This window comes from Brachyhypopomus gauderio, unplaced genomic scaffold (genome assembly GCF_052324685.1).
Source record: "Brachyhypopomus gauderio isolate BG-103 unplaced genomic scaffold, BGAUD_0.2 sc825, whole genome shotgun sequence".
Classification (NCBI taxonomy): domain Eukaryota; kingdom Metazoa; phylum Chordata; class Actinopteri; order Gymnotiformes; family Hypopomidae; genus Brachyhypopomus; species Brachyhypopomus gauderio.
This window is the reverse complement of record NW_027507645.1, coordinates 1-26,323: the sequence shown is the minus strand read 5'-3', so window position 1 is coordinate 26,323 and position 26,323 is coordinate 1. Positions and strand designations below refer to the sequence as shown.

Below are 26,323 nucleotides of genomic sequence, written 5' to 3'. Positions count from 1 at the left end.
TTTGAAAAAGACATTGGAACCCTTCTTCTTTTTCAGAGTTACATATAGCTTAGCATTTTTTACTTTGAAGGTTATGCAAGCATTGTTCCTCACAAGTTCAGCCCTGCTCATGTACCAAGTTGAGAATGCTGCTTTGGAGGACTCCAGACTTGAAAATTGCAAAAATGGCATTACAACAGGGTAGCGTGGCCGAGTGTTCTAAGGCGCTGGATTTAGGCTCCAGTCTCTGCGGATGCGTGGGGTCGAATCCCACCGCTGCCAAGCAGTGTTTTTAGGAAATGGCAGAAGAATTCTTATACCTAATCACTCTCAACAACGGTGCCTGACCCACGGCTGAAGAGCAGTCATTCGCATGATGGTAGCAGAGAGCCATGCCACGATGCCGTTTGCAAATGCTCATACCTGGCTTTGTTCTTAGGCGACATTGAAGACCCTGCGGTGTTTTGATAACAGGCAGGAAATGATGCATCTTTCCTCTTTTGACAGAAGACAAATTCACCTTCTTCCACAAGAATGTCAGCAAATACAGTCTTCCTGTGGTAGCGTGTCTGAGTGGTCTAAGGCGCTGCATTTAGGCTCCAGTCTCTGAGGAGGCGTGGGATCGAATGCTGCCAGCTGGTAACTTTACAACGATTCTTGCCTTTGTGTTCTCTTGAAAACCCTCTCTTCCAGTCTAGATGAGGGGAAACAATTTGAAAAAGACATTGGAACAATTCTTCTTTTTCAGAGTTACATATAGCTTAGCATTTTTTACTTTGAAGGTTAGGCAAGCATTGTTCCTCACAAGTTCAGCCCTGCTCATGTACCAAGTTGAGAATGCTGCTTTGGAGGACTCCAGACTTGAAAATTGCAAAAATGATATTACAACAGGGTAGCGTGGCCGAGTGGTCTAAGCCACTGGATTTAGGCTCCAGTCTCTGCGGAGGCGTGGGTTCGAATCTCACCGCTGCCAAGCAGTGTTTTTAGGAGATGGCAGAAGAATTCTTATACCTAATCACTCTCAACAATGGTGCCTGACCCAAGGCTGAAGAGCAGTCATTCGCATGATGGTAGCAGAGAGCCGTGCCACGATGCCCTTTGCAAATGCTCATACCTGGCTTTGTTCTTAGGCCCCATTGAAGAAGAACCTGCGGTGTTTTGATAACAGGCAGGAAATGATGCATCTTTCCTCTTCTGACAGAAGACACATTCACCTTCTTCCACAAGAATGTCAGCAAATACAGTCTTCCTGTGGTAGCGTGTCTGAGTGGTCTAAGGCGCTGCATTTAGGCTCCAGTCTCTGAGGAGGCGTGGGATCGAATGCTGCAAGCTGGTAACTTTACAACGATTCTTGCCTTTGTGTTCTCTTGAAAACCCTCTCTTCCAGTCTAGATGAGGGGAAACAATTTGAAAAAGACATTGGAACCATTCTTCTTTTTCAGAGTTACATATAGCTTAGCATTTTTTACTTTGAAGGTTAGGCAAGCATTGTTCCTCACAAGTTCAGCCCTGCTCATGAACCAAGTTGAGAATGCTGCTTTGGAAGACTCCAGACCTGAAAATGACAAAAAAGACACTTACACTGGGTAGCATGGCCGAGTGGTCTAAGGTGCTGGATTTAGGCTCCAGTCTCTGATGAGGTGTGATGTTGAATGCTGCCAGACGATAAGTTTACAACGATTCTTGCCGTTGTGTTCTCTTGACAACCCTCTCTTTCACACTAGATGAGGGGAAACAATTTGAAAAAGACATTGGAACCATTCTTCTTTTTCAGAGTTACATATAGCTTAGCATTTTTTACTTTGAAGGTTAGGCAAGCATTGTTCCTCACAAGTTCAGCCCTGCTCATGTACCAAGTTGAGAATGCTGCTTTGGAGGACTCCAGACTTGAAAATTGCAAAAATGATATTACAACAGGGTAGCGTGGCCGAGTGGTCTAAGGCGCTGGATTTAGGCTCCAGTCTCTGCGGAGGCGTGGGTTTGAATCCCACCGCTGCCAAGCAGTGTTTTTAGGACATGGCAGAAGAATTCTTATACCTAATCACTCTCAAAAACGTTGCCTGACCCAAGGCTGAAGAGCAGTCATTCGCATGATGGTAGCAGAGAGCCATGCCACGATGCCATTTGCAAATGCTCATACCTGGCTTTGTTCTTAGGCGACATTGAAGACCCTGCGGTGTTTTGATAACAGGCAGGAAATGATGCATCTTTCCTCTTCTGACAGAAGACAAATTCACCTTCTTCCACAAGAATGTCAGCAAATACTGTCTTCCTGTGGTAGCGTGTCCTAGTGGTCTAAGGCACTGGATTTAGGTTCCAGTCTCTGAGAAGGCGTGGGATCGAATGCTGCCAGCTTGTCACTTTACAATGATTCTTGCCTTTGTGTTCTCTTGAAAACCCTCTCTTCCAGTACAGATGACGGGAAACAATTTGAAAAAGACATTGGAACCATTCTTCTTTTTCAGAGTTACATATAGCTTAGCATTTTTTACTTTGAAGGTTAGGCAAGCATTGTTCCTAACAAGTTCAGCCCTGCTCATGTACCAAGTTGAGAATGCTGCTTTGGAGGACTCCAGACTTGAAAATTGCAAAAATGATATTACAACAGGGTAGCGTGGCCGAGTGATCTAAGGCGCAGGATTTAGGCTCCAGTCTCTGCGGAGTCGTGGGTTTGAATCCCACCGCTGCCAAGCAGTGTTTTTAGGAGATGGCAGAAGAATTCTTATACCTAATCACTCTCAACAACGGTGCCTGACCCAAGGCTGAAGAGCAGTCATTCGCATGATGGTAGCAGAGAGCCATGCCACGAAGCCATTTGCAAATGCTCATACCTGGCTTTGTTCTTAGGCGACATTGAAGACCCTGCGGTGTTTTGATAACAGGCAGGAAATGATGCATCTTTCCTCTTCTGACAGAAGACAAATTCACCTTCTTCCACAAGAATGTCAGCAAATACTGTCTTCCTGTGGTAGCGTGTCCGAGTGGTCTAACGCAGTGATTCTCAACTGGTGGGTCGCGACCCAAAAGTGGGTCGCGGACACGTTCTGGGTGGGTCGCGGACAGTTTGTAAAAAAATTAATATGCTACTCTTCTAATTTTGTACTCACCTTTTATCCTGAAAAAATACAGAGAGGCACCCGTCAGACATGACAGGGCTCCAGATTGCGACTAAAATCGTCGCAATCGCGACCATAAATTTAAATTTGCGAGTAATATAATTATTTCACTCCCCATCAACAAATGCGGGAATCTGATCACCAGCGTGACTCGCAAAGCAGCGGAGCGCTAATCGCTAAGCGTTGAAAATGGCCAAGCGAAAAATATCGCATTTTTTCCAGTCTACATCTCTGTCGGACCAGAGACCGTATCTCTGTGTCGGACCCAAAGAGGACACACTTCTTTATAGCTGTACATAGTTTTAAGGTAATTTTAATGGTATCAAAAGTCACTCGTATGCATACTAGTAAAGTTTGTTTCACGTTCACATATTCTTAATTCTTTCTTCAATAACTTTGACAGTATTAGCAAAAGTGCCAGAATATGAAAATTCTTATTTCTGGCAACTAAGACAAACATCTACAACTTTGTTTACGTCAGGAATAGACGTATTTTAAATAGCAGACAACATGTTATTTTAAATGTGCAACTTTCACCACTGCAACGTCTAAGGCACCGTCTACAAATTACCTTAACACGGACGCAAGGGGCGGTCGTGAAGGCCCCAGAACACTACATACTGTTTTTTTTTATAATTTCAATAGCTTTTAAAAGGTCCTTCATAAGACCACCAAACAAGTTGTATTACATAAAGTGCATGGTGTATGGCAACCTACAACTTTTTTTTCTTTAATGGGTCGCGACTTAATGACAATGAGAAAAAGTGGGTCCCGGGCTGAGACCAGTTGAGAACCCCTGGTCTAAGGCACTGGATTTAGGCTCCAGTCTCTGAGAAGGTGTGGGATCGATTTGCTGCCAGCTGGTAACTTTACAATGATTCTTGCCTTTGTGTTCTCTTGAAAACTCTCTCTTCCAGTACAGATGACGGGAAACAATTTGAAAAAGACATTGGAACCCTTCTTCTTTTTCAGTTACATATAGCTTAGCATTTTTTACTTTGAAAGTTAGGCAAGCATTGTTCCTCACAAGTTCAGCCCTGCTCATGTACCAAGTTGAGAATGCTGCTTTGGAGGACTCCAGACTTGAAAATTGCAAAAATGATATTACCACAGGGTAGCGTGGCAGAGCGGTCTAAGGAGCTGGATTTAGTCTCCAGTCTCTGCGGATGCGTGGGGTCGAATCCCACCGCTGCCAAGCAGTTTTTTTAGGAAATGGCAGAAGAATTCTTATACCTAATCACTCTCAACAACGGTGCCTGACCCAAGGCTGAAGAGCAGTCATTCGCATGATGGTAGCAGAGAGCCATGCCACGATGCCGTTTGCAAATGCTCATACCTGGCTTTGTTCTTAGGCGACATTGAAGACCCTGCGGTGTTTTGATAACAGGCAGGAAATGATGCATCTTTCCTCTTTTGACAGAAGACAAATTCACCTTCTTCCACAAGAATGTCAGCAAATACAGTCTTCCTGTGGTAGCGTGTCTGAGTGGTCTAAGGCGCTGCATTTAGGCTCCAGTCTCTGAGGAGGCGTGGGATCGAATGCTGCCAGCTGGTAACTTTACAACGATTCTTGCCTTTGTGTTCTCTTGAAAACCCTCTCTTCCAGTCTAGATGAGGGGAAACAATTTGAAAAAGACATTGGAACCATTCTTCTTTTTCAGAGTTACATATAGCTTAGCATTTTTTACTTTGAAGGTTAGGCAAGCATTGTTCCTCACAAGTTCAGCCCTGCTCATGTACCAAGTTGAGAATGCTGCTTTGGAGGACTCCAGACTTGAAAATTGCAAAAATGATATTACAACAGGATAGCGTGGCCGAGTGGTCTAAGGCGCTGTATTTAGGCTCCAGTCTCTGCGGAGGCGTGGGTTCGAATCTCACCGCTGCCAAGCAGTGTTTTTAGGAGATGGCAGAAGAATTCTTATACCTAATCACTCTCAACAATGGTGCCTGACCCAAGGTTGAAGAGCAGTCATTCGCATGATGGTAGCAGAGAGCCATGCCACGATGCCGTTTGCAAATGCTCATACATGGCTTTGTTCTTAGGCGACATTGAAGAAGAACCTGCGTTGTTTTGATAACAGGCAGGAAATGATGCATCTTTCCTCTTTTGACAGAAGACAAATTCACCTTCTTCCACAAGAATGTCAGCAAATACAGTCTTCCTGTGGTAGCGTGTCTGAGTGGTCTAAGGCGCTGCATTTAGGCTCCAGTCTCTGAGGAGGCGTGGGATCGAATGCTGCCAGCTGGTAACTTTACAACGATTCTTGCCTTTGTGTTCTCTTGAAAACCCTCTCTTCCAGTCTAGATGAGGGGAAACAATTTGAAAAAGACATTGGAACCATTCTTCTTTTTCAGAGTTACATATAGCTTAGCATTTTTTACTTTGAAGGTTAGGCAAGCATTGTTCCTCACAAGTTCAGCCCTGCTCATGAACCAAGTTGAGAATGCTGCTTTGGAGGACTCCAGACTTGAAAATTGCAAAAATGTTATTACCACAGGGTAGCGTGGCCGAGCGGTCTAAGGAGCTGGATTTAGTCTCCAGTCTCTGCGAATGCCTGGGGTCGAATCCCACCGCTGCCAAGCAGTGTTTTTAGGAAATGGCAGAAGAATTCTTATACCTAATCACTCTCAACAACGGTGCCTGACCCAAGGCTGAAGAGCAGTCATTCGCATGATGGTAGCAGAGAGCCATGCCACGATGCCGTTTGCAAATGCTCATACCTGGCTTTGTTCTTAGGCCCCATTGAAGAAGACCCTGCGGTGTTTTGATAACAGGCAGGAAATGATGCATCTTTCCTCTTCTGACAGAAGACAAATTCACCTTCTTCCACAAGAATGTCAGCAAATACTGTCTTCCTGTGGTAGCGTGTCCTAGTGGTCTAAGGCACTGGATTTAGGTTCCAGTCTCTGAGAAGGCGTGGGATCAAATGCTGCCAGCTTGTCACTTTACAATGATTCTTGCCTTTGTGTTCTCTTGAAAACCCTCTCTTCCAGTACAGATGACGGGAAACAATTTGAAAAAGACATTGGAACCATTCTTCTTTTTCAGAGTTACATATAGCTTAGCATTTTTTACTTTGAAGGTTAGGCAAGCATTGTTCCTCACAAGTTCAGCCCTGCTCATGTACCAAGTTGAGAATGCTGCTTTGGAGGACTCCAGACTTGAAAATTGCAAAAATGATATTACAACAGGGTAGCGTGGCCGAGTGGTCTAAGGCGCTGGATTTAGGCTCCAGTCTCTGCTGAGGCGTGGGATTGAATGCTGGTAACTTTACAATGATTCTTGCCTTTGTGTTCTCTTGAAAACCCACTCTTCCAGTATAGATGATGGGAAACAATTTGAAAAAGACATTGGAACCCTTCTTCTTTTTCAGAGTTACATATAGCTTAGCATTTTTTACTTTGAAGGTTATGCAAGCATTGTTCCTCACAAGTTCAGCCCTGCTCATGTACCAAGTTGAGAATGCTGCTTTGGAGGACTCCAGACTTGAAAATTGCAAAAATGGCATTACAACAGGGTAGCGTGGCCGAGTGTTCTAAGGCGCTGGATTTAGGCTCCAGTCTCTGCGGATGCGTGGGGTCGAATCCCACCGCTGCCAAGCAGTGTTTTTAGGAAATGGCAGAAGAATTCTTATACCTAATCACTCTCAACAACGGTGCCTGACCCACGGCTGAAGAGCAGTCATTCGCATGATGGTAGCAGAGAGCCATGCCACGATGCCGTTTGCAAATGCTCATACCTGGCTTTGTTCTTAGGCGACATTGAAGACCCTGCGGTGTTTTGATAACAGGCAGGAAATGATGCATCTTTCCTCTTTTGACAGAAGACAAATTCACCTTCTTCCACAAGAATGTCAGCAAATACAGTCTTCCTGTGGTAGCGTGTCTGAGTGGTCTAAGGCGCTGCATTTAGGCTCCAGTCTCTGAGGAGGCGTGGGATCGAATGCTGCCAGCTGGTAACTTTACAACGATTCTTGCCTTTGTGTTCTCTTGAAAACCCTCTCTTCCAGTCTAGATGAGGGGAAACAATTTGAAAAAGACATTGGAACAATTCTTCTTTTTCAGAGTTACATATAGCTTAGCATTTTTTACTTTGAAGGTTAGGCAAGCATTGTTCCTCACAAGTTCAGCCCTGCTCATGTACCAAGTTGAGAATGCTGCTTTGGAGGACTCCAGACTTGAAAATTGCAAAAATGATATTACAACAGGGTAGCGTGGCCGAGTGGTCTAAGCCACTGGATTTAGGCTCCAGTCTCTGCGGAGGCGTGGGTTCGAATCTCACCGCTGCCAAGCAGTGTTTTTAGGAGATGGCAGAAGAATTCTTATACCTAATCACTCTCAACAATGGTGCCTGACCCAAGGCTGAAGAGCAGTCATTCGCATGATGGTAGCAGAGAGCCGTGCCACGATGCCCTTTGCAAATGCTCATACCTGGCTTTGTTCTTAGGCCCCATTGAAGAAGAACCTGCGGTGTTTTGATAACAGGCAGGAAATGATGCATCTTTCCTCTTCTGACAGAAGACACATTCACCTTCTTCCACAAGAATGTCAGCAAATACAGTCTTCCTGTGGTAGCGTGTCTGAGTGGTCTAAGGCGCTGCATTTAGGCTCCAGTCTCTGAGGAGGCGTGGGATCGAATGCTGCAAGCTGGTAACTTTACAACGATTCTTGCCTTTGTGTTCTCTTGAAAACCCTCTCTTCCAGTCTAGATGAGGGGAAACAATTTGAAAAAGACATTGGAACCATTCTTCTTTTTCAGAGTTACATATAGCTTAGCATTTTTTACTTTGAAGGTTAGGCAAGCATTGTTCCTCACAAGTTCAGCCCTGCTCATGAACCAAGTTGAGAATGCTGCTTTGGAAGACTCCAGACCTGAAAATGACAAAAAAGACACTTACACTGGGTAGCATGGCCGAGTGGTCTAAGGTGCTGGATTTAGGCTCCAGTCTCTGATGAGGTGTGATGTTGAATGCTGCCAGACGATAAGTTTACAACGATTCTTGCCGTTGTGTTCTCTTGACAACCCTCTCTTTCACACTAGATGAGGGGAAACAATTTGAAAAAGACATTGGAACCATTCTTCTTTTTCAGAGTTACATATAGCTTAGCATTTTTTACTTTGAAGGTTAGGCAAGCATTGTTCCTCACAAGTTCAGCCCTGCTCATGTACCAAGTTGAGAATGCTGCTTTGGAGGACTCCAGACTTGAAAATTGCAAAAATGATATTACAACAGGGTAGCGTGGCCGAGTGGTCTAAGGCGCTGGATTTAGGCTCCTGTCTCTGCTGAGGCGTGGGATTGAATGCTGCCAACTGGTAACTTTACAATGATTCTTGCCTTTGTGTTCTCTTGAAAACCCACTCTTCCAGTATAGATGATGGGAAACAATTTGAAAAAGACATTGTAACCCTTCTTCTTTTTCAGAGTTACATATAGCTTAGCATTTTTTACTTTGAAGGTTATGCAAGCATTGTTCCTCACAAGTTCAGCCCTGCTCATGTACCAAGTTGAGAATGCTGCTTTGGAGGACTCCAGACTTGAAAATTGCAAAAATGGCATTACAACAGGGTAGCGTGGCCGAGTGTTCTAAGGCGCTGGATTTAGGCTCCAGTCTCTGCGGATGCGTGGGGTCGAATCCCACCGCTGCCAAGCAGTGTTTTTAGGAAATGGCAGAAGAATTCTTATACCTAATCACTCTCAACAACGGTGCCTGACCCAAGGCTGAAGAGCAGTCATTCGCATGATGGTAGCAGAGAGCCATGCCACAATGCCGTTTCCAAATGCTCATACCTGGCTTTGTTCTTAGGCGACATTGAAGACCCTGCGGTGTTTTGATAACAGGCAGGAAATGATGCATCTTTCCTCTTTTGACAGAAGACAAATTCACCTTCTTCCACAAGAATGTCAGCAAATACAGCCTTCCTGTGGTAACGTGTCTGAGTGGTCTAAGGCGCTGCATTTAGGCTCCAGTCTCTGAGGAGGCGTGGGGTCGAATGCTGCCAGCTGGTAACTTTACAACGATTCTTGCCTTTGTGTTCTCTTGAAAACCCTCTCTTCCAGTCTAGATGAGGGGAAACAATTTGAAAAAGACATTGGAACCATTCTTCTTTTTCAGAGTTATATATAGCTTAGCATTTTTTACTTTGAAGGTTAGGCAAGCATTGTTCCTCACAAGTTCAGCCCTGCTCATGTACCAAGTTGAGAATGCTGCTTTGGAGGACTCCAGACTTGAAAATTGCAAAAATGATATTACAACAAGGTAGCGTGGCCGAGTGGTCTAAGGTGCTGGATTTAGGCTCCAGTCTCTGCGGAGGCGTGGGTTCGAATCCCACTGCTGCCAAGCAGGGTTTTTAGGAGATGGCAGAAGAATTCTTATACCTAATCACTCTCAACAAAGGTGCCTGACCCAAGGCTGAAGAGCAGTCATTCGCATGATGGTAGCAGAGAGCCATGCCACGATGCCGTTTGCAAATGCTCATACCTGGCTTTGTTCTTAGGCGACATTAAAGACCCTGCGGTGTTTTGATAACAGGCAGGAAATGATGCATCTTTCCTCTTTTGACAGAAGACAAATTCACCTTCTTCCACAAGAATGTCAGCAAATACAGTCTTCCTGTGGTAGCGTGTCTGAGTGGTCTAAGGCGCTGCATTTAGGCTCCAGTCTCTGAGGAGCCGTGGGATCGAATGCTGCCAGCTGGTAACTTTACAATGATTCTTGCCTTTGTGTTCTCTTGAAAACCCTCTCTTTCAGTCTAGATGAGGGGAAACAATTTGAAAAAGACATTGGAACCATTCTTCTTTTTCAGAGTTACATATAGCTTAGCATTTTTTACTTTGAAGGTTAGGCAAGCATTGTTCCTCACAAGTTCAGCCCTGCTCATGTACCAAGTTGAGAATGCTGCTTTGGAGGACTCCAGACTTGAAAATTGCAAAAATGATACTACAACTGGGTAGCGTGGCCGAGTGGTCTAAGGCGCTGGATTTAGGCTCCAGTCTCTGCGGAGGCGTGGGTTCGAATCTCACCGCTGCCAAGCAGTGTTTTTAGGAGATGGCAGAAGAATTCTTATACCTAATCACTCTCAACAATGGTGCCTGACCCAAGGCAGAAGAGCAGTCATTCGCATGATGGTAGCAGAGAGCCATGCCACAATGCCGTTTGCAAATGCTCATACCTGGCTTTGTTCTTAGGCCCCATTGAAGAAGAACCTGCGGTGTTTTGATAACAGGCAGGAAATGATGCATCTTTCCTCTTCTGACAGAAGACAAATTCAAATTAAGACTTTGAAGGTTAGGCAAGCATTGTTCCTCACAAGTTCAGCCCTGCTCATGTACCAAGTTGAGAATGCTGCTTTGGAGGACTCCAGACTTGAAAATTGCAAAAATGATACTACAACAGGGTAGCGTGGCCGAGTGGTCTAAGGCGCTGGATTTAGGCTCCAGTCTCTGCTGAGGCGTGGGATTGAATGCTGGTAACTTTACAATGATTCTTGCCTTTGTGTTCTCTTGAAAACCCACTCTTCCAGTATAGATGATGGGAAACAATTTGAAAAAGACATTGGAACCATTCTTCTTTTTCAGAGTTACATATAGCTTAGCATTTTTTACTTTGAAGGTTAGGCAAGCATTGTTCCTCACAAGTTCAGCCCTGCTCATGTACCAAGTTGAGAATGCTGCTTTGGAGGACTCCAGACTTGAAAATTGCAAAAATGATATTACAACAGGGTAGCGTGGCCGAGTGGTCTAAGGTGCTGGATTTAGGCTCCAGTCTCTGCGGAGGCGTGGGTTTGAATCCCATTGCTGCCAAGCAGTGATTTTAGGAGATGGCAGAAGAATTCTTATACCTAATCACTCTCAACAACGGTGCCTGACCCAAGGCTGAAGAGCAGTCATTCGCATGATGGTAGCAGAGAGCCATGCCACAATGCCGTTTCCAAATGCTCATACCTGGCTTTGTTCTTAGGCGACATTGAAGAAGAACCTGCATTGTTTTGATAACAGGCAGGAAATGATGCATCTTTCCTCTTCTGACAGAAGACACATTCACCTTCTTCCACAAGAATGTCAGCAAATACAGTCTTCCTGTGGTAGCGTGTCCGAGTAGCCTAACGTGCTGGATTTAGGCTCCAGTCTCTGAGGAGGCGTGGGATCGAATGCTGCTAGATGGTAACTTTACAATGATTCTTGTCTTTGTGTTCTCTTGAAACCCCTCTCTTCCAGACCAGATGAGGGGAAACAATTTGAAAAATATATTGGAACCATTCTTCTTTTTCAGAGTTACATATAGCTTAGCATTTTTTACTTTGAATGTTAGGCAAGCATTGTTCCTCACAAGTTCAGCCCTGCTCATGTACCAAGTTGAGAATGCTGCTTTGGAGGACTCCAGACTTGAAAATTGCAAAAATGATATTACAACAGGGTAGCGTGGCCGAGTGGTCTAAGGCGCTGGATTTAGGCTCCAGTCTCTGCGGAGGCGTGGGTTCGAATCCCACCGCTGCCAAGCAGTGTTTTTAGGACATGGCAGAAGAATTCTTATACCTAATCACTCTCAAAAACGTTGCCTGACCCAAGGCTGAAGAGCAGTCATTCGCATGATGGTAGCAGAGAGCCATGCCACGATGCCATTTGCAAATGCTCATACCTGGCTTTGTTCTTAGGCGACATTGAAGACCCTGCGGTGTTTTGATAACAGGCAGGAAATGATGCATCTTTCCTCTTCTGACAGAAGACAAATTCACCTTCTTCCACAAGAATGTCAGCAAATACAGTCTTCCTGTGGTAGCGTGTCTGAATGGTCTAAGGCACTGGATTTAGGCTCCAGTCTCTGAGAAGGCATGGGATCGAATGCTGCCAGCTGGTAACTTTACAATGATTCTTGCCTTTGTGTTCTCTTGAAAACACTCTCTTCCAGTACAGATGAGGGGAAACAATTTGAAAAAGACATTGGAACCATTCTTCTTTTTCAGTTACATATAGCTTAGCATTTTTTACTTTGAAGGTTAGGCAAGCATTGTTCCTAACAAGTTCAGCCCTGCTCATGTACCAAGTTGAGAATGCTGCTTTGGAGGACTCCAGACTTGAAAATTGCAAAAATGATATTACAACAGGGTAGCGTGGCCGAGTGATCTAAGGCGCAGGATTTAGGCTCCAGTCTCTGCGGAGTCGTGGGTTTGAATCCCACCGCTGCCAAGCAGTGTTTTTAGGAGATGGCAGAAGAATTCTTATACCTAATCACTCTCAACAACGGTGCCTGACCCAAGGCTGAAGAGCAGTCATTCGCATGATGGTAGCAGAGAGCCATGCCACGAAGCCATTTGCAAATGCTCATACCTGGCTTTGTTCTTAGGCGACATTGAAGACCCTGCGGTGTTTTGATAACAGGCAGGAAATGATGCATCTTTCCTCTTCTGACAGAAGACAAATTCACCTTCTTCCACAAGAATGTCAGCAAATACTGTCTTCCTGTGGTAGCGTGTCCGAGTGGTCTAAGGCAGTGATTCTCAACTGGTGGGTCGCGACCCAAAAGTGGGTCGCGGACACGTTCTGGGTGGGTCGCGGACAGTTTGTAAAAAAATTAATATGCTACTCTTCTAATTTTGTACTCACCTTTTATCCTGAAAAAATACAGAGAGGCACCCGTCAGACATGACAGGGCTCCAGATTGCGACTAAAATCGTCGCAATCGCGACCATAAATTTAAATTTGCGAGTAATATAATTATTTCACTCCCCATCAACAAATGCGGGAATCTGATCACCAGCGTGACTCGCAAAGCAGCGGAGCGCTAATCGCTAAGCGTTGAAAATGGCCAAGCGAAAAATATCGCATTTTTTCCAGTCTACATCTCTGTCGGACCAGAGACCGTATCTCTGTGTCGGACCCAAAGAGGACACACTTCTTTATAGCTGTACATAGTTTTAAGGTAATTTTAATGGTATCAAAAGTCACTCGTATGCATACTAGTAAAGTTTGTTTCACGTTCACATATTCCTAATTCTTTCTTCAATAACTTTGACAGTATTAGCAAAAGTGCCAGAATATGAAAATTCTTATTTCTGGCAACTAAGACAAACATCTACAACTTTGTTTACGTCAGGAATAGACGTATTTTAAATAGCAGACAACATGTTATTTTAAATGTGCAACTTTCACCACTGCAACGTCTAAGGCACCGTCTACAAATTACCTTAACACGGACGCAAGGGGCGGTCGTGAAGGCCCCAGAACACTACATACTGTTTTTTTTTATAATTTCAATAGCTTTTAAAAGGTCCTTCATAAGACCACCAAACAAGTTGTATTACATAAAGTGCATGGTGTATGGCAACCTACAACTTTTTTTTCTTTAATGGGTCGCGACTTAATGACAATGAGAAAAAGTGGGTCCCGGGCTGAGACCAGTTGAGAACCCCTGGTCTAAGGCACTGGATTTAGGCTCCAGTCTCTGAGAAGGTGTGGGATCGAATGCTGCCAGCTGGTAACTTTACAATGATTCTTGCCTTTGTGTTCTCTTGAAAACTCTCTCTTCCAGTACAGATGACGGGAAACAATTTGAAAAAGACATTGGAACCCTTCTTCTTTTTCAGTTACATATAGCTTAGCATTTTTTACTTTGAAAGTTAGGCAAGCATTGTTCCTCACAAGTTCAGCCCTGCTCATGTACCAAGTTGAGAATGCTGCTTTGGAGGACTCCAGACTTGAAAATTGCAAAAATGATATTACCACAGGGTAGTGTGGCAGAGCGGTCTAAGGAGCTGGATTTAGTCTCCAGTCTCTGCGGATGCGTGGGGTCGAATCCCACCGCTGCCAAGCAGTTTTTTTAGGAAATGGCAGAAGAATTCTTATACCTAATCACTCTCAACAACGGTGCCTGACCCAAGGCTGAAGAGCAGTCATTCGCATGATGGTAGCAGAGAGCCATGCCACGATGCCGTTTGCAAATGCTCATACCTGGCTTTGTTCTTAGGCGACATTGAAGACCCTGCGGTGTTTTGATAACAGGCAGGAAATGATGCATCTTTCCTCTTTTGACAGAAGACAAATTCACCTTCTTCCACAAGAATGTCAGCAAATACAGTCTTCCTGTGGTAGCGTGTCTGAATGGTCTAAGGCACTGGATTTAGGCTCCAGTCTCTGAGAAGGCATGGGATCGAATGCTGCCAGCTGGTAACTTTACAATGATTCTTGCCTTTGTGTTCTCTTGAAAACACTCTCTTCCAGTACAGATGAGGGGAAACAATTTGAAAAAGACATTGGAACCATTCTTCTTTTTCAGTTACATATAGCTTAGCATTTTTTACTTTGAAGGTTAGGCAAGCATTGTTCCTAACAAGTTCAGCCCTGCTCATGTACCAAGTTGAGAATGCTGCTTTGGAGGACTCCAGACTTGAAAATTGCAAAAATGATATTACAACAGGGTAGCGTGGCCGAGTGATCTAAGGCGCAGGATTTAGGCTCCAGTCTCTGCGGAGTCGTGGGTTTGAATCCCACCGCTGCCAAGCAGTGTTTTTAGGAGATGGCAGAAGAATTCTTATACCTAATCACTCTCAACAACGGTGCCTGACCCAAGGCTGAAGAGCAGTCATTCGCATGATGGTAGCAGAGAGCCATGCCACGAAGCCATTTGCAAATGCTCATACCTGGCTTTGTTCTTAGGCGACATTGAAGACCCTGCGGTGTTTTGATAACAGGCAGGAAATGATGCATCTTTCCTCTTCTGACAGAAGACAAATTCACCTTCTTCCACAAGAATGTCAGCAAATACTGTCTTCCTGTGGTAGCGTGTCCGAGTGGTCTAACGCAGTGATTCTCAACTGGTGGGTCGCGACCCAAAAGTGGGTCGCGGACACGTTCTGGGTGGGTCGCGGACAGTTTGTAAAAAAATTAATATGCTACTCTTCTAATTTTGTACTCACCTTTTATCCTGAAAAAATACAGAGAGGCACCCGTCAGACATGACAGGGCTCCAGATTGCGACTAAAATCGTCGCAATCGCGACCATAAATTTAAATTTGCGAGTAATATAATTATTTCACTCCCCATCAACAAATGCGGGAATCTGATCACCAGCGTGACTCGCAAAGCAGCGGAGCGCTAATCGCTAAGCGTTGAAAATGGCCAAGCGAAAAATATCGCATTTTTTCCAGTCTACATCTCTGTCGGACCAGAGACCGTATCTCTGTGTCGGACCCAAAGAGGACACACTTCTTTATAGCTGTACATAGTTTTAAGGTAATTTTAATGGTATCAAAAGTCACTCGTATGCATACTAGTAAAGTTTGTTTCACGTTCACATATTCTTAATTCTTTCTTCAATAACTTTGACAGTATTAGCAAAAGTGCCAGAATATGAAAATTCTTATTTCTGGCAACTAAGACAAACATCTACAACTTTGTTTACGTCAGGAATAGACGTATTTTAAATAGCAGACAACATGTTATTTTAAATGTGCAACTTTCACCACTGCAACGTCTAAGGCACCGTCTACAAATTACCTTAACACGGACGCAAGGGGCGGTCGTGAAGGCCCCAGAACACTACATACTGTTTTTTTTTATAATTTCAATAGCTTTTAAAAGGTCCTTCATAAGACCACCAAACAAGTTGTATTACATAAAGTGCATGGTGTATGGCAACCTACAACTTTTTTTTCTTTAATGGGTCGCGACTTAATGACAATGAGAAAAAGTGGGTCCCGGGCTGAGACCAGTTGAGAACCCCTGGTCTAAGGCACTGGATTTAGGCTCCAGTCTCTGAGAAGGTGTGGGATCGATTTGCTGCCAGCTGGTAACTTTACAATGATTCTTGCCTTTGTGTTCTCTTGAAAACTCTCTCTTCCAGTACAGATGACGGGAAACAATTTGAAAAAGACATTGGAACCCTTCTTCTTTTTCAGTTACATATAGCTTAGCATTTTTTACTTTGAAAGTTAGGCAAGCATTGTTCCTCACAAGTTCAGCCCTGCTCATGTACCAAGTTGAGAATGCTGCTTTGGAGGACTCCAGACTTGAAAATTGCAAAAATGATATTACCACAGGGTAGCGTGGCAGAGCGGTCTAAGGAGCTGGATTTAGTCTCCAGTCTCTGCGGATGCGTGGGGTCGAATCCCACCGCTGCCAAGCAGTTTTTTTAGGAAATGGCAGAAGAATTCTTATACCTAATCACTCTCAACAACGGTGCCTGACCCAAGGCTGAAGAGCAGTCATTCGCATGATGGTAGCAGAGAGCCATGCCACGATGCCGTTTGCAAATGCTCATACCTGGCTTTGTTCTTAGGCGACATTGAAGACCCTGCGGTGTTTTGATAACAGGCAGGAAATGATGCATCTTTCCTCTTTTGACAGAAGACAAATTCACCTTCTTCCACAAGAATGTCAGCAAATACAGTCTTCCTGTGGTAGCGTGTCTGAGTGGTCTAAGGCGCTGCATTTAGGCTCCAGTCTCTGAGGAGGCGTGGGATCGAATGCTGCCAGCTGGTAACTTTACAACGATTCTTGCCTTTGTGTTCTCTTGAAAACCCTCTCTTCCAGTCTAGATGAGGGGAAACAATTTGAAAAAGACATTGGAACCATTCTTCTTTTTCAGAGTTACATATAGCTTAGCATTTTTTACTTTGAAGGTTAGGCAAGCATTGTTCCTCACAAGTTCAGCCCTGCTCATGTACCAAGTTGAGAATGCTGCTTTGGAGGACTCCAGACTTGAAAATTGCAAAAATGATATTATAACAGGATAGCGTGGCCGAGTGGTCTAAGGCGCTGTATTTAGGCTCCAGTCTCTGCGGAGGCGTGGGTTCGAATCTCACCGCTGCCAAGCAGTGTTTTTAGGAGATGGCAGAAGAATTCTTATACCTAATCACTCTCAACAATGGTGCCTGACCCAAGGTTGAAGAGCAGTCATTCGCATGATGGTAGCAGAGAGCCATGCCACGATGCCGTTTGCAAATGCTCATACATGGCTTTGTTCTTAGGCGACATTGAAGAAGAACCTGCGTTGTTTTGATAACAGGCAGGAAATGATGCATCTTTCCTCTTTTGACAGAAGACAAATTCACCTTCTTCCACAAGAATGTCAGCAAATACAGTCTTCCTGTGGTAGCGTGTCTGAGTGGTCTAAGGCGCTGCATTTAGGCTCCAGTCTCTGAGGAGGCGTGGGATCGAATGCTGCCAGCTGGTAACTTTACAACGATTCTTGCCTTTGTGTTCTCTTGAAAACCCTCTCTTCCAGTCTAGATGAGGGGAAACAATTTGAAAAAGACATTGGAACCATTCTTCTTTTTCAGAGTTACATATAGCTTAGCATTTTTTACTTTGAAGGTTAGGCAAGCATTGTTCCTCACAAGTTCAGCCCTGCTCATGAACCAAGTTGAGAATGCTGCTTTGGAGGACTCCAGACTTGAAAATTGCAAAAATGTTATTACCACAGGGTAGCGTGGCCGAGCTGTCTAAGGAGCTGGATTTAGTCTCCAGTCTCTGCGAATGCCTGGGGTCGAATCCCACCGCTGCCAAGCAGTGTTTTTAGGAAATGGCAGAAGAATTCTTATACCTAATCACTCTCAACAACGGTGCCTGACCCAAGGCTGAAGAGCAGTCATTCGCATGATGGTAGCAGAGAGCCATGCCACGATGCCGTTTGCAAATGCTCATACCTGGCTTTGTTCTTAGGCCCCATTGAAGAAGACCCTGCGGTGTTTTGATAACAGGCAGGAAATGATGCATCTTTCCTCTTCTGACAGAAGACAAATTCACCTTCTTCCACAAGAATGTCAGCAAATACTGTCTTCCTGTGGTAGCGTGTCCTAGTGGTCTAAGGCACTGGATTTAGGTTCCAGTCTCTGAGAAGGCGTGGGATCAAATGCTGCCAGCTTGTCACTTTACAATGATTCTTGCCTTTGTGTTCTCTTGAAAACCCTCTCTTCCAGTACAGATGACGGGAAACAATTTGAAAAAGACATTGGAACCATTCTTCTTTTTCAGAGTTACATATAGCTTAGCATTTTTTACTTTGAAGGTTAGGCAAGCATTGTTCCTCACAAGTTCAGCCCTGCTCATGTACCAAGTTGAGAATGCTGCTTTGGAGGACTCCAGACTTGAAAATTGCAAAAATGATATTACAACAGGGTAGCGTGGCCGAGTGGTCTAAGGCGCTGGATTTAGGCTCCAGTCTCTGCTGAGGCGTGGGATTGAATGCTGGTAACTTTACAATGATTCTTGCCTTTGTGTTCTCTTGAAAACCCACTCTTCCAGTATAGATGATGGGAAACAATTTGAAAAAGACATTGGAACCCTTCTTCTTTTTCAGAGTTACATATAGCTTAGCATTTTTTACTTTGAAGGTTATGCAAGCATTGTTCCTCACAAGTTCAGCCCTGCTCATGTACCAAGTTGAGAATGCTGCTTTGGAGGACTCCAGACTTGAAAATTGCAAAAATGGCATTACAACAGGGTAGCGTGGCCGAGTGTTCTAAGGCGCTGGATTTAGGCTCCAGTCTCTGCGGATGCGTGGGGTCGAATCCCACCGCTGCCAAGCAGTGTTTTTAGGAAATGGCAGAAGAATTCTTATACCTAATCACTCTCAACAACGGTGCCTGACCCACGGCTGAAGAGCAGTCATTCGCATGATGGTAGCAGAGAGCCATGCCACGATGCCGTTTGCAAATGCTCATACCTGGCTTTGTTCTTAGGCGACATTGAAGACCCTGCGGTGTTTTGATAACAGGCAGGAAATGATGCATCTTTCCTCTTTTGACAGAAGACAAATTCACCTTCTTCCACAAGAATGTCAGCAAATACAGTCTTCCTGTGGTAGCGTGTCTGAGTGGTCTAAGGCGCTGCATTTAGGCTCCAGTCTCTGAGGAGGCGTGGGATCGAATGCTGCCAGCTGGTAACTTTACAACGATTCTTGCCTTTGTGTTCTCTTGAAAACCCTCTCTTCCAGTCTAGATGAGGGGAAACAATTTGAAAAAGACATTGGAACAATTCTTCTTTTTCAGAGTTACATATAGCTTAGCATTTTTTACTTTGAAGGTTAGGCAAGCATTGTTCCTCACAAGTTCAGCCCTGCTCATGTACCAAGTTGAGAATGCTGCTTTGGAGGACTCCAGACTTGAAAATTGCAAAAATGATATTACAACAGGGTAGCGTGGCCGAGTGGTCTAAGCCACTGGATTTAGGCTCCAGTCTCTGCGGAGGCGTGGGTTCGAATCTCACCGCTGCCAAGCAGTGTTTTTAGGAGATGGCAGAAGAATTCTTATACCTAATCACTCTCAACAATGGTGCCTGACCCAAGGCTGAAGAGCAGTCATTCGCATGATGGTAGCAGAGAGCCGTGCCACGATGCCCTTTGCAAATGCTCATACCTGGCTTTGTTCTTAGGCCCCATTGAAGAAGAACCTGCGGTGTTTTGATAACAGGCAGGAAATGATGCATCTTTCCTCTTCTGACAGAAGACACATTCACCTTCTTCCACAAGAATGTCAGCAAATACAGTCTTCCTGTGGTAGCGTGTCTGAGTGGTCTAAGGCGCTGCATTTAGGCTCCAGTCTCTGAGGAGGCGTGGGATCGAATGCTGCAAGCTGGTAACTTTACAACGATTCTTGCCTTTGTGTTCTCTTGAAAACCCTCTCTTCCAGTCTAGATGAGGGGAAACAATTTGAAAAAGACATTGGAACCATTCTTCTTTTTCAGAGTTACATATAGCTTAGCATTTTTTACTTTGAAGGTTAGGCAAGCATTGTTCCTCACAAGTTCAGCCCTGCTCATGAACCAAGTTGAGAATGCTGCTTTGGAAGACTCCAGACCTGAAAATGACAAAAAAGACACTTACACTGGGTAGCATGGCCGAGTGGTCTAAGGTGCTGGATTTAGGCTCCAGTCTCTGATGAGGTGTGATGTTGAATGCTGCCAGACGATAAGTTTACAACGATTCTTGCCGTTGTGTTCTCTTGACAACCCTCTCTTTCACACTAGATGAGGGGAAACAATTTGAAAAAGACATTGGAACCATTCTTCTTTTTCAGAGTTACATATAGCTTAGCATTTTTTACTTTGAAGGTTAGGCAAGCATTGTTCCTCACAAGTTCAGCCCTGCTCATGTACCAAGTTGAGAATGCTGCTTTGGAGGACTCCAGACTTGAAAATTGCAAAAATGATATTACAACAGGGTAGCGTGGCCGAGTGGTCTAAGGCGCTGGATTTAGGCTCCAGTCTCTGCGGAGGCGTGGGTTTGAATCCCACCGCTGCCAAGCAGTGTTTTTAGGACATGGCAGAAGAATTCTTATACCTAATCACTCTCAAAAACGTTGCCTGACCCAAGGCTGAAGAGCAGTCATTCGCATGATGGTAGCAGAGAGCCATGCCACGATGCCATTTGCAAATGCTCATACCTGGCTTTGTTCTTAGGCGACATTGAAGACCCTGCGGTGTTTTGATAACAGGCAGGAAATGATGCATCTTTCCTCTTCTGACAGAAGACAAATTCACCTTCTTCCACAAGAATGTCAGCAAATACTGTCTTCCTGTGGTAGCGTGTCCTAGTGGTCTAAGGCACTGGATTTAGGTTCCAGTCTCTGAGAAGGCGTGGGATCGAATGCTGCCAGCTTGTCACTTTACAATGATTCTTGCCTTTGTGTTCTCTTGAAAACCCTCTCTTCCAGTACAGATGACGGGAAACAATTTGAAAAAGACATTGGAACCATTCTTCTTTTTCAGAGTTACATATAGCTTAGCATTTTTTACTTTGAAGGTTAGGCAAGCATTGTTCCTAACAAGTTCAGCCCTGCTCATGTACCAAGTTGAGAATGCTGCTTTGGAGGACTCCAGACTTGAAAATTGCAAAAATGATATTACAACAGGGTAGCGTGGCCGAGTGATCTAAGGCGCAGGATTTAGGCTCCAGTCTCTGCGGAGTCGTGGGTTTGAATCCCACCGCTGCCAAGCAGTGTTTTTAGGAGATGGCAGAAGAATTCTTATACCTAATCACTCTCAACAACGGTGCCTGACCCAAGGCTGAAGAGCAGTCATTCGCATGATGGTAGCAGAGAGCCATGCCACGAAGCCATTTGCAAATGCTCATACCTGGCTTTGTTCTTAGGCGACATTGAAGACCCTGCGGTGTTTTGATAACAGGCAGGAAATGATGCATCTTTCCTCTTCTGACAGAAGACAAATTCACCTTCTTCCACAAGAATGTCAGCAAATACTGTCTTCCTGTGGTAGCGTGTCCGAGTGGTCTAACGCAGTGATTCTCAACTGGTGGGTCGCGACCCAAAAGTGGGTCGCGGACACGTTCTGGGTGGGTCGCGGACAGTTTGTAAAAAAATTAATATGCTACTCTTCTAATTTTGTACTCACCTTTTATCCTGAAAAAATACAGAGAGGCACCCGTCAGACATGACAGGGCTCCAGATTGCGACTAAAATCGTCGCAATCGCGACCATAAATTTAAATTTGCGAGTAATATAATTATTTCACTCCCCATCAACAAATGCGGGAATCTGATCACCAGCGTGACTCGCAAAGCAGCGGAGCGCTAATCGCTAAGCGTTGAAAATGGCCAAGCGAAAAATATCGCATTTTTTCCAGTCTACATCTCTGTCGGACCAGAGACCGTATCTCTGTGTCGGACCCAAAGAGGACACACTTCTTTATAGCTGTACATAGTTTTAAGGTAATTTTAATGGTATCAAAAGTCACTCGTATGCATACTAGTAAAGTTTGTTTCACGTTCACATATTCTTAATTCTTTCTTCAATAACTTTGACAGTATTAGCAAAAGTGCCAGAATATGAAAATTCTTATTTCTGGCAACTAAGACAAACATCTACAACTTTGTTTACGTCAGGAATAGACGTATTTTAAATAGCAGACAACATGTTATTTTAAATGTGCAACTTTCACCACTGCAACGTCTAAGGCACCGTCTACAAATTACCTTAACACGGACGCAAGGGGCGGTCGTGAAGGCCCCAGAACACTACATACTGTTTTTTTTTATAATTTCAATAGCTTTTAAAAGGTCCTTCATAAGACCACCAAACAAGTTGTATTACATAAAGTGCATGGTGTATGGCAACCTACAACTTTTTTTTCTTTAATGGGTCGCGACTTAATGACAATGAGAAAAAGTGGGTCCCGGGCTGAGACCAGTTGAGAACCCCTGGTCTAAGGCACTGGATTTAGGCTCCAGTCTCTGAGAAGGTGTGGGATCGATTTGCTGCCAGCTGGTAACTTTACAATGATTCTTGCCTTTGTGTTCTCTTGAAAACTCTCTCTTCCAGTACAGATGACGGGAAACAATTTGAAAAAGACATTGGAACCCTTCTTCTTTTTCAGTTACATATAGCTTAGCATTTTTTACTTTGAAAGTTAGGCAAGCATTGTTCCTCACAAGTTCAGCCCTGCTCATGTACCAAGTTGAGAATGCTGCTTTGGAGGACTCCAGACTTGAAAATTGCAAAAATGATATTACCACAGGGTAGCGTGGCAGAGCGGTCTAAGGAGCTGGATTTAGTCTCCAGTCTCTGCGGATGCGTGGGGTCGAATCCCACCGCTGCCAAGCAGTTTTTTTAGGAAATGGCAGAAGAATTCTTATACCTAATCACTCTCAACAACGGTGCCTGACCCAAGGCTGAAGAGCAGTCATTCGCATGATGGTAGCAGAGAGCCATGCCACGATGCCGTTTGCAAATGCTCATACCTGGCTTTGTTCTTAGGCGACATTGAAGACCCTGCGGTGTTTTGATAACAGGCAGGAAATGATGCATCTTTCCTCTTTTGACAGAAGACAAATTCACCTTCTTCCACAAGAATGTCAGCAAATACAGTCTTCCTGTGGTAGCGTGTCTGAGTGGTCTAAGGCGCTGCATTTAGGCTCCAGTCTCTGAGGAGGCGTGGGATCGAATGCTGCCAGCTGGTAACTTTACAACGATTCTTGCCTTTGTGTTCTCTTGAAAACCCTCTCTTCCAGTCTAGATGAGGGGAAACAATTTGAAAAAGACATTGGAACCATTCTTCTTTTTCAGAGTTACATATAGCTTAGCATTTTTTACTTTGAAGGTTAGGCAAGCATTGTTCCTCACAAGTTCAGCCCTGCTCATGTACCAAGTTGAGAATGCTGCTTTGGAGGACTCCAGACTTGAAAATTGCAAAAATGATATTACAACAGGATAGCGTGGCCGAGTGGTCTAAGGCGCTGTATTTAGGCTCCAGTCTCTGCGGAGGCGTGGGTTCGAATCTCACCGCTGCCAAGCAGTGTTTTTAGGAGATGGCAGAAGAATTCTTATACCTAATCACTCTCAACAATGGTGCCTGACCCAAGGTTGAAGAGCAGTCATTCGCATGATGGTAGCAGAGAGCCATGCCACGATGCCGTTTGCAAATGCTCATACATGGCTTTGTTCTTAGGCGACATTGAAGAAGAACCTGCGTTGTTTTGATAACAGGCAGGAAATGATGCATCTTTCCTCTTTTGACAGAAGACAAATTCACCTTCTTCCACAAGAATGTCAGCAAATACAGTCTTCCTGTGGTAGCGTGTCTGAGTGGTCTAAGGCGCTGCATTTAGGCTCCAGTCTCTGAGGAGGCGTGGGATCGAATGCTGCCAGCTGGTAACTTTACAACGATTCTTGCCTTTGTGTTCTCTTGAAAACCCTCTCTTCCAGTCTAGATGAGGGGAAACAATTTGAAAAAGACATTGGAACCATTCTTCTTTTTCAGAGTTACATATAGCTTAGCATTTTTTACTTTGAAGGTTAGGCAAGCATTGTTCCTCACAAGTTCAGCCCTGCTCATGAACCAAGTTGAGAATGCTGCTTTGGAGGACTCCAGACTTGAAAATTGCAAAAATGTTATTACCACAGGGTAGCGTGGCCGAGCGGTCTAAGGAGCTGGATTTAGTCTCCAGTCTCTGCGAATGCCTGGGGTCGAATCCCACCGCTGCCAAGCAGTGTTTTTAGGAAATGGCAGAAGAATTCTTATACCTAATCACTCTCAACAACGGTGCCTGACCCAAGGCTGAAGAGCAGTCATTCGCATGATGGTAGCAGAGAGCCATGCCACGATGCCGTTTGCAAATGCTCATACCTGGCTTTGTTCTTAGGCCCCATTGAAGAAGACCCTGCGGTGTTTTGATAACAGGCAGGAAATGATGCATCTTTCCTCTTCTGACAGAAGACAAATTCACCTTCTTCCACAAGAATGTCAGCAAATACTGTCTTCCTGTGGTAGCGTGTCCTAGTGGTCTAAGGCACTGGATTTAGGTTCCAGTCTCTGAGAAGGCGTGGGATCAAATGCTGCCAGCTTGTCACTTTACAATGATTCTTGCCTTTGTGTTCTCTTGAAAACCCTCTCTTCCAGTACAGATGACGGGAAACAATTTGAAAAAGACATTGGAACCATTCTTCTTTTTCAGAGTTACATATAGCTTAGCATTTTTTACTTTGAAGGTTAGGCAAGCATTGTTCCTCACAAGTTCAGCCCTGCTCATGTACCAAGTTGAGAATGCTGCTTTGGAGGACTCCAGACTTGAAAATTGCAAAAATGATATTACAACAGGGTAGCGTGGCCGAGTGGTCTAAGGCGCTGGATTTAGGCTCCAGTCTCTGCTGAGGCGTGGGATTGAATGCTGGTAACTTTACAATGATTCTTGCCTTTGTGTTCTCTTGAAAACCCACTCTTCCAGTATAGATGATGGGAAACAATTTGAAAAAGACATTGGAACCCTTCTTCTTTTTCAGAGTTACATATAGCTTAGCATTTTTTACTTTGAAGGTTATGCAAGCATTGTTCCTCACAAGTTCAGCCCTGCTCATGTACCAAGTTGAGAATGCTGCTTTGGAGGACTCCAGACTTGAAAATTGCAAAAATGGCATTACAACAGGGTAGCGTGGCCGAGTGTTCTAAGGCGCTGGATTTAGGCTCCAGTCTCTGCGGATGCGTGGGGTCGAATCCCACCGCTGCCAAGCAGTGTTTTTAGGAAATGGCAGAAGAATTCTTATACCTAATCACTCTCAACAACGGTGCCTGACCCACGGCTGAAGAGCAGTCATTCGCATGATGGTAGCAGAGAGCCATGCCACGATGCCGTTTGCAAATGCTCATACCTGGCTTTGTTCTTAGGCGACATTGAAGACCCTGCGGTGTTTTGATAACAGGCAGGAAATGATGCATCTTTCCTCTTTTGACAGAAGACAAATTCACCTTCTTCCACAAGAATGTCAGCAAATACAGTCTTCCTGTGGTAGCGTGTCTGAGTGGTCTAAGGCGCTGCATTTAGGCTCCAGTCTCTGAGGAGGCGTGGGATCGAATGCTGCCAGCTGGTAACTTTACAACGATTCTTGCCTTTGTGTTCTCTTGAAAACCCTCTCTTCCAGTCTAGATGAGGGGAAACAATTTGAAAAAGACATTGGAACAATTCTTCTTTTTCAGAGTTACATATAGCTTAGCATTTTTTACTTTGAAGGTTAGGCAAGCATTGTTCCTCACAAGTTCAGCCCTGCTCATGTACCAAGTTGAGAATGCTGCTTTGGAGGACTCCAGACTTGAAAATTGCAAAAATGATATTACAACAGGGTAGCGTGGCCGAGTGGTCTAAGCCACTGGATTTAGGCTCCAGTCTCTGCGGAGGCGTGGGTTCGAATCTCACCGCTGCCAAGCAGTGTTTTTAGGAGATGGCAGAAGAATTCTTATACCTAATCACTCTCAACAATGGTGCCTGACCCAAGGCTGAAGAGCAGTCATTCGCATGATGGTAGCAGAGAGCCGTGCCACGATGCCCTTTGCAAATGCTCATACCTGGCTTTGTTCTTAGGCCCCATTGAAGAAGAACCTGCGGTGTTTTGATAACAGGCAGGAAATGATGCATCTTTCCTCTTCTGACAGAAGACACATTCACCTTCTTCCACAAGAATGTCAGCAAATACAGTCTTCCTGTGGTAGCGTGTCTGAGTGGTCTAAGGCGCTGCATTTAGGCTCCAGTCTCTGAGGAGGCGTGGGATCGAATGCTGCAAGCTGGTAACTTTACAACGATTCTTGCCTTTGTGTTCTCTTGAAAACCCTCTCTTCCAGTCTAGATGAGGGGAAACAATTTGAAAAAGACATTGGAACCATTCTTCTTTTTCAGAGTTACATATAGCTTAGCATTTTTTACTTTGAAGGTTAGGCAAGCATTGTTCCTCACAAGTTCAGCCCTGCTCATGAACCAAGTTGAGAATGCTGCTTTGGAAGACTCCAGACCTG

General features: G+C 44.5%; 19 non-coding genes across 19 annotated transcripts; all 19 read left to right on the top strand.

The window, feature by feature from the left end:
- The first annotated feature begins 179 nt into the window (after window positions 1–179).
- Window positions 180–261, top strand: trnal-uag (transfer RNA leucine (anticodon UAG)). Its single transcript has one exon. It is a non-coding gene; the product is annotated as a tRNA-Leu (tRNA).
- Window positions 262–870: 609 nt separating this feature from the next.
- Window positions 871–952, top strand: trnal-uag (transfer RNA leucine (anticodon UAG)). The gene has a single exon. It is a non-coding gene; the product is annotated as a tRNA-Leu (tRNA).
- A 944-nt stretch (window positions 953–1,896) lies between these two features.
- Window positions 1,897–1,978, top strand: trnal-uag (transfer RNA leucine (anticodon UAG)). The gene has a single exon. It is a non-coding gene; the product is annotated as a tRNA-Leu (tRNA).
- Window positions 1,979–2,587: 609 nt separating this feature from the next.
- On the top strand, window positions 2,588–2,669 carry trnal-uag (transfer RNA leucine (anticodon UAG)). The gene has a single exon. It is a non-coding gene; the product is annotated as a tRNA-Leu (tRNA).
- Window positions 2,670–6,612: 3,943 nt separating this feature from the next.
- On the top strand, window positions 6,613–6,694 carry trnal-uag (transfer RNA leucine (anticodon UAG)). Its single transcript has one exon. It is a non-coding gene; the product is annotated as a tRNA-Leu (tRNA).
- Window positions 6,695–7,303: 609 nt separating this feature from the next.
- trnal-uag (transfer RNA leucine (anticodon UAG)) lies at window positions 7,304–7,385 on the top strand. Its single transcript has one exon. It is a non-coding gene; the product is annotated as a tRNA-Leu (tRNA).
- A 1,276-nt stretch (window positions 7,386–8,661) lies between these two features.
- On the top strand, window positions 8,662–8,743 carry trnal-uag (transfer RNA leucine (anticodon UAG)). Its single transcript has one exon. It is a non-coding gene; the product is annotated as a tRNA-Leu (tRNA).
- A 609-nt stretch (window positions 8,744–9,352) lies between these two features.
- On the top strand, window positions 9,353–9,434 carry trnal-uag (transfer RNA leucine (anticodon UAG)). The gene has a single exon. It is a non-coding gene; the product is annotated as a tRNA-Leu (tRNA).
- A 609-nt stretch (window positions 9,435–10,043) lies between these two features.
- On the top strand, window positions 10,044–10,125 carry trnal-uag (transfer RNA leucine (anticodon UAG)). The gene has a single exon. It is a non-coding gene; the product is annotated as a tRNA-Leu (tRNA).
- A 690-nt stretch (window positions 10,126–10,815) lies between these two features.
- trnal-uag (transfer RNA leucine (anticodon UAG)) lies at window positions 10,816–10,897 on the top strand. The gene has a single exon. It is a non-coding gene; the product is annotated as a tRNA-Leu (tRNA).
- Window positions 10,898–11,509: 612 nt separating this feature from the next.
- On the top strand, window positions 11,510–11,591 carry trnal-uag (transfer RNA leucine (anticodon UAG)). Its single transcript has one exon. It is a non-coding gene; the product is annotated as a tRNA-Leu (tRNA).
- Window positions 11,592–12,198: 607 nt separating this feature from the next.
- Window positions 12,199–12,280, top strand: trnal-uag (transfer RNA leucine (anticodon UAG)). Its single transcript has one exon. It is a non-coding gene; the product is annotated as a tRNA-Leu (tRNA).
- Window positions 12,281–14,507: 2,227 nt separating this feature from the next.
- Window positions 14,508–14,589, top strand: trnal-uag (transfer RNA leucine (anticodon UAG)). The gene has a single exon. It is a non-coding gene; the product is annotated as a tRNA-Leu (tRNA).
- Window positions 14,590–18,532: 3,943 nt separating this feature from the next.
- On the top strand, window positions 18,533–18,614 carry trnal-uag (transfer RNA leucine (anticodon UAG)). Its single transcript has one exon. It is a non-coding gene; the product is annotated as a tRNA-Leu (tRNA).
- A 609-nt stretch (window positions 18,615–19,223) lies between these two features.
- Window positions 19,224–19,305, top strand: trnal-uag (transfer RNA leucine (anticodon UAG)). The gene has a single exon. It is a non-coding gene; the product is annotated as a tRNA-Leu (tRNA).
- A 944-nt stretch (window positions 19,306–20,249) lies between these two features.
- Window positions 20,250–20,331, top strand: trnal-uag (transfer RNA leucine (anticodon UAG)). The gene has a single exon. It is a non-coding gene; the product is annotated as a tRNA-Leu (tRNA).
- Window positions 20,332–20,940: 609 nt separating this feature from the next.
- Window positions 20,941–21,022, top strand: trnal-uag (transfer RNA leucine (anticodon UAG)). The gene has a single exon. It is a non-coding gene; the product is annotated as a tRNA-Leu (tRNA).
- A 3,943-nt stretch (window positions 21,023–24,965) lies between these two features.
- Window positions 24,966–25,047, top strand: trnal-uag (transfer RNA leucine (anticodon UAG)). Its single transcript has one exon. It is a non-coding gene; the product is annotated as a tRNA-Leu (tRNA).
- A 609-nt stretch (window positions 25,048–25,656) lies between these two features.
- trnal-uag (transfer RNA leucine (anticodon UAG)) lies at window positions 25,657–25,738 on the top strand. Its single transcript has one exon. It is a non-coding gene; the product is annotated as a tRNA-Leu (tRNA).
- The last annotated feature ends 585 nt before the right edge of the window (window positions 25,739–26,323 follow it).